Here is a 6,918-nt window from a genome sequence, read left to right as displayed (position 1 = left end):
GGGGGGGGGGGGGGGGGTCACGGCCACCACAGACGCCCGCTAGGCTTCCCTAGTGCTGCCTCCAGTCCAGACCTCCCGTGGGTCCCGCCCCGAGTGTCCAACGGGTCCCGGACGCTCACAGGGGTGTCTCGCTCAACATGCACGGAAGCTCCCTCGGTCTTCGCCACCATCCTTCTGTCAAACCCTCCAGTCGTCCTTGGTTGCCACTTTCTCTCACGTCCCACGCCAACCCCTCGGAAAAACCCCCGGCACAGCCTCAACGCAGACCCTGAGTCTGGCTCACCCTCCTCCTCCAGCCTCCCGCCCAGCCCTGGGCCCCGCTTCGAAGGGCTGGACTCCTGCCGCAACTCGGTGTCTCCCTGCTTCCGCCCATAACCACGTGGGGCGGGCGCAGCTCCCAGCCTGCAGCTCCTGGTGGCCTCCGTGGTGACATCCGGGCCTCTCTCGGCCTCATCCCTCCCCACCGTGTCTCCTCCCAGAGCCCCTCGGCTGCCCTGGCCCCCTTGCTGCCCCTGGAATATCCCAGGCTCATTTCGACCACAGAACCTTTGCACCGCTTGTGCCCTCTACCTGGGAACTGTCCTCCCCCATCTGACAGACTCCTTCCACGCACTGCTTCACCCCAGGGCTTCTGTGACCCCCTTAGGGAGCGAGAGCTCCCTCCCCTGCAGGGTCCCCTCCTGAAGGCTGGCTCATGGGGCCGGCTGTGCCGCCTGGACCCTCCCATGGCCTTGGCGCCTGGAACCATGGGTGCTTACCAAGCCCTTGTGGAATGGCTGGAGGGAGAGAGGACCCACTCCCCAGAGGCAGCCGGACTGAAGCCCTGTCCGGCCGCACCTGCCGCGTGATGGCCTCAGGGCTCTCTGCTGCTGGGCTGTGGTCAGGGGTTCCACTCTCTCTGCTGTTCAGGGGACTCCGTGGCATGCCCTCCTGGGGACAGTGGGCTGGCTCGCGACCTGTGGGCTGAGTGTCCTCAGCAAGACCCTTCACCTCCCAGGTCTTCTCTCTGGAGCACAGCCATGTTCCCTGCCCGCCTCCGGGAGCTCCGGCTGATGTTCCGTCCCCGTCTGGGCCCTGACACCACTCACTGTGCCACTCAGCCCTCCTGGCGTCAGAGGACAGGGTGCGCATCACCCCCTGGCCCCGGTGATGGGAAATGGTTCAGAGCAGGAGCACGGGAGCATGTCGCCATCTACTCAAGCTGCTGAGACAAAAATAACAGGATGGGGTTTCGGCGACAGACACTGATCTCTCATGTCTGAAGGGTGGAAGTCCCGGGTCGAGGTGCCAGCCCACGGGGTTCTGGAGGGTCCCTCGGTCTTGCAGATGGCTCAGGCCACACTGTGTCCTCACATGGTGGGGTGAGAGAGAGACAGACAGAGAGAGAGAGAGATTGTTCAAGATAGCAAGAAGTCTCTGCTCTCTTCTTACAAGGCACTGGTCCCATTTATGAGGTCCTAACCACCTCCCAAATGCCCTACCGCCCAACCACGGGGATCAGAGCTCCAGCATACCAATTTTGGGTGGGGAGAGCATAGACATTTAGTCCACAGAAGATCACTTTTTAGCTAAGAACAAGCCGCTTTGCTTCCCTTAGCCTCGGTTTCCTGTTGGGAGCCAGCCTTGGAGGCCCGCCTGATGACAAAGTCCAGGTGCGCTGAGGACCCCCGGCCGCAAAGCGAGTCCGGGCAGCTGAGGCCCTTCTGTCTTCCGTCTTTGCTGTTGATGCAGCTGAAGAAATTCTGTGCAGTCGTGGAAGAAGATGGCGTGTTTCTGTGAAGAATCACAGCTAACCTGGAAATGTCATGGTTTATTTTTCCATTTTTCCCACTATGCCACTTGGCCTTTCTAACATATGCAAGGGTTAAACTCTGAAGCACATCAAGAATGCTTTCTTTCACTTGGTTATAAGTTACTAGATATTACTTGAGTAAAAAATGATATAAATATATCCACTCCTTATTTGATTTAGGATTATGCAGTTTAGTGTTTAGACATAAGGATTTTTAGAAGCACAAGTTTATAGTAGTTCATTATGAATTCATTATAGTTCTAACACTTATCTAGGAGTTATGTAGGTGATTTATAACACTGTTTTCACTAACTTAGGACAAAGATTATGTTAAGGTTTTTACTTAATACTATAGTTAAAACTCTAAGTTAACATTTATAGAGTAGGTTTTCACTGAACTCAGAATATAATAATCAGACACTTTTATGACAGATCAGCTAAAACAGAAAGCAACCTTGAGGGGCCTGGGAAACATTACTAAAGGCTTCTTTTGAGTTCTCTTTAGAAACAAGCACTGCAGGATAAGAGAAAAGACACGAGGACATCTGGACAAGGGAGGCGATCACAGGACTCTGAAGAACATAAGAGCCTAAGATGAGAATATCCCTGACACATAAAGAAATATACACTTAAAGAGACTTTCTTGAAACATTTGTAATTTGGGACGTTGGACTGAGAGTGTCATTGTTGGCTTTATGAATAGGACTTGTCTAATGCCTATGAGACTCCTGGCTTATTTGCTACTAAAGCCACTGGGAATCTTGGTTTGTTTGCTACTAAGACCACTAGCTGGTAACTTTTAAAAGATATGTATGGGAAAGAGTTTTCTTTGTCTTGCCCCTTCAAAAATGGTATAAAAGCTCTGTATTAACTAGCATTAAATTGTCATCTGTTCAAGAAGCAGGTGTCCGGTATGTGATGGTCGCCACCTATCCGTCTCTCCTTCAACACATCCCACGACCCTCGCGGGGCGGGCCCCCGCAGTTTCCCCCATCTGTAAGGTGAAGACAATGACCTTCTTACCACAGGGGTGTCTGTGAGGACAATACCCCAGTGCTCAGCAGGTGACCTCTCAGAGTGCTGGACGACGTCCTGGTATTATTATTCTAGCCAGTGCTGGACTCCAATGATTACGCAAGAGGTGCAGAACCACCCTTTCGTCCCCAAGTCCCCACTGCATGGACTCCAGGTAGGACACCTTTGCTGTCCCAAGAATCCCTTGGACTAGGGTAAATAAAATACAGGAAGGCCGGGCCAGGCTCGGAGGCTCAGCCTGTCATCCCAGCTTTGGGAGGCCGAGGCGAGTGGATTCCTGAGCCTGCGGGTTTGAGACCCACCCGGGCAACTTGGTGAGACCTCATCTCTACAATAAATCAAAAATTAGCCGGGTGTGGTAGCACGTGCCCGTAGTGCCGGCTATTTGGAAGGCTGAGACGGAAGGATCGCTGGAGTCCAGCAGGGCGAGGCTGCGATGACCAGGAGCATGCCAGTGCACTCCAGTCTGGGTGACAGAGAATAAAATAAAATAAAATAAAATAATAAAAAATAAAATAAAATACAGGAAGGCCAATCAGAGAGGACCTCAGATAAGCATCAAGTGACTTATAGCATAAGCATGTCCTGTGACCTTCTTACACGGAAGACATGACTCCCAGCAATTCCCGTGTAGCTGCCCCTCCTGAGCTTCTGTTTACTAATCCGCAGGGACCGTCAGCCCAGAACCCCCTCGGGAGTGTGGACTGGAACGGGTCCGCCCGGGGTCTCCCATGCCAGCAGGGTTCCCAGGGTGTGCCCACCTCCACCCAGACTGCCCTTCCATTTGGTCCCTGGCACGGCTGCAATTTTGAGAGAGACCACTGGGTGTCACCATTGAGCCGCAGAAGGGTTCTGCACATCTGGCCTTCACTGCACTGCTGGCCCAGGGTCCAGCACCCTCCCTGGGCACTGCCAGAGGAGGGAAAGCCTGGGCTTTCCTGCTGCAGGGCACCTCGCCTGGGCAGAGGGTTTTCGGAGCAGACACCTCCTTGCCAGTCAGGTCAGGGTGGGGGAACTCATGGTGCTGCGGAGGCGGGGGAGGGGACAGTCGCTGTGGCCCCTCTGGCATTGCCTTCCTCTCTCCCTGCACGCCTGGGGGTCTTGCTCTCTCACCGTTCGGCCCTTTCGTCTGGTGCCTGCCATGAGGTCCCCCAGCCACGGCCTGGGCAACCTGGGTCCCTCTCCATTCAAAGGCACCTGGGAGTCCCCTGCAGAGGGGCTTCTGAGGGTCTCTCATGCGGGGAGCCCAGGCCCTGAGCCTGGACTCCGTACACAGCAAACGCCCAGCAGGTGCCCACTGGCAGGCCTTGACCAGGGTCTGGCAGGCACTGGGGCCCAGGGGTCAGGAGCGGGGGCAAGGAAGACCCTCACTCCTGCTGCTGGCACTGACGGGTGTGCTGTGTCCCGGGATGCTGTGAGCCCTTCCTGTGCATGAGCTCTTCAATGCTCACAGCAGAGGTGCGGCAGGAACGTGTTCTCTACTTCACATCCGGGAAACCGAGGCACACGGATGCTAAGCCCTAACCCCAGGCCTCGAGGCCGGGAACAGGCGAATGCATGAAAGAAGGAAGGAAGGAGCGGATGGCATTGTCTGCACTCCGCAGCCCGGGAAGAAAGATGTCCCCCCATGGGTGTGTTCCCTGACAACCCTGACCCCGGAGGTCACGGGAAAAGGGCCTCTGACCGCGTGACCCAGGCACATGGCCCCAGGACGCAGTGTCCCCCTCTGCCCAGCTGCAGGGAGGGGAGCTGTTTCCCAAGCCCAGCACACTGTGAAGTGCTGTGCACAGAAACGGGCGAGAGGGCTTCCCACAGTCGTGGGAGGTTAGAATCCAGCGTGCGGACTCGGGGGGTGGGGACACGGTCCAGTTCATAACAGGCAGGTCCACGCGCACGTCACGCTAGACGTGTAGATGGAGCTCATGGGGGTTCTGACGCTGTCAGGGCCCTGGGTCCCCACAGAGACGCCCTGGCACGTGTTAGGAGGAAGGGTCTCGCCGGAAAGGTCGGCAAAGTCTGTGCGGCGGGCGATGGACGTCTTTGGGGAAGAAAACCAAAGAGAGAGTGAGAGAGAGAATCGACGTGGTGGTGTGCAGCTCTCCTGGATCTCTCTCCCCCGCCTGGGGGCCAGCTCGGCAGACCACTTAAACCCCATTACGCTGACACGTGTGCACAGAAATAGAAAAATGATTTTTTTATGGCATTCACTGCTCAGGCCTACCCACTCAGCTGAGAAAATAACACCTCACTGGGAAAGCAATCTGACCCAGTCCTGCCCCTGGCATCTGTCATGTCTGGAGTTGTGCCCACCCCAGGCCACCGCCTGGCACATAGTAGGACTCGGCGAGCCTTTGTTGCATGAATGAGTGAGTGAATGAATGAAGGTATGCGGTCCAGAAAGGCTCGGGCCCCGAGGGGACGTGCTGGCCAGCTTCCACACCATTCATCCTGGGAGCCAGGATTTTCTGACGCTCAGGACAGCGACATGGGAAAGGGTGATGGCTCGTCGCGTCTTTGCACAAACCCTGGGCAGTGCCGGATGCTTTGTTCTGTTTTTCCTCCCGCAACATCTTCCGTGGAACTAGAGCACGGCCAGAGGGCAGTGACCGTGAGGAGGCCAAAACGTCCCCTCACCAGTGGAGCCAAGGGAAAAAGGCCAGGACAGGCTGCGTGGCCTGCGCATGTCTGCAGGGCTGCCTTGGGGGGGCGGGGCTCGAGCACGCCACGTGGACACACCTTGGGACACAGGTAGGCCTGGTGCATGGGCATCCTAGGGAAACAGGGCACGGTCAGGGCTGTCGGATGTGGAAGGGGCGTCCTCAGGAGGTAGTGAGCTTGCCGTCCCCGAGGTATGCAAGCTGAGTCTGCTCCGCCGTCAGATGGCGAGACTATGTGAAGCACCAGTGGGTGCAAACTCGGGCTCAGGGCTGTGTGAAAGCAGGGCCAAGAGTCCGAGGCTGGGGAGGGGGCTGCTGGAGTCGGCCACTCCGAGCCAGGGATCCTCCCCTGGGGACGCACAGCCCCTGTCTCAACCCGGCCGGCATCACTTTTCCTGTTTTATGCAAGAGAAGAAAGCCGGATTCCCAAGAACGCAGGGTCAAGGCCCATCGAGAGCAGCACCCGTCCACTCCGGTCTTCCGTCTCCCCGGTCGGAGAGCCCGGGTGAACCCACAGGCCAGAAACCCCGGTGTGGCCTCCCGGGCCGGCCTGTCCAGGCAAGGTGTAAAAATCCCAGGAATGATGATTGCTTCCTCCTGTCGGGGACAGCGCCTCGTTGGGCAGCGCACCTCTTGGCGCGGCGGAGGCAGGGCTGACCACGGCGGCGTCCACCCTCCCACGGTGAGATCCTGGACGGCGTCTGTACGTCCTGTCGACTCCCAGATGGAATGGTGAACAGATGCGCCTTGAGGGGCCCCGAGAGCAAAGGACTGTGGCCACCAGCAAGTGAGCGTGGTTCTCCAGGCAGGACGATGCTGCCACTTTCCAGAACCTTCCGTGGGCCGGGACCCTGCAGGGCTCGCGGGCTCACCACGTCTGTCCTCAGGACAGCTTGGCAGGGGAAGGCTGTGTCCCATCCTGCAAGGGGTGCTCGGAGAGGCCGGGAGGCTGCCGAGGGCGCAGACGCCGGGACACAGACCAGAACCGGGCTTGGGTCTGCAGGGTCTACGGCCGGTGTGAGGGGCGCGGGCGGCCACCGGCCACTTTCCTCCCGGTGACGTGCTCGCTCCTGGTGATGCAGCTGGAACACACGACCCGGCCCCACCCAGCCGGGCTCGCACGCCAGGGTGCACTGGGGTGCCAAGGGGCACCACATCCCCGGGGGGGCGGGTGTCTGCAGGCATAGAAGATGGGGAGCAACTGTCCTTTCTCCTTTCCTTCCCGTCTGCAGCAACGTCCTCCGTGGCAGGTCCAGACAGACTGCAGCCCTGGAAAGGCAGACCTCCCGGGTCTCCCCTGACCCAGGAACCACGTTCCCACTCAGGGCACAGAACACCTACCCTGCGCCTGGTGAGGGGGGCCACGAAAAGTGACCTGGGCGAACTGGCGGACGGCAGAGAAGGGAGGCAGGTGAAATTGCTTGCAGAAAAAAG

This window comes from Carlito syrichta, unplaced genomic scaffold (assembly GCF_000164805.1).
Source record: "Carlito syrichta isolate Samal-C Ts95f unplaced genomic scaffold, Tarsius_syrichta-2.0.1 Scaffold304722, whole genome shotgun sequence".
NCBI lineage: Eukaryota > Metazoa > Chordata > Mammalia > Primates > Tarsiidae > Carlito > Carlito syrichta.
Note: the sequence above shows the minus strand (reverse complement) of the source record.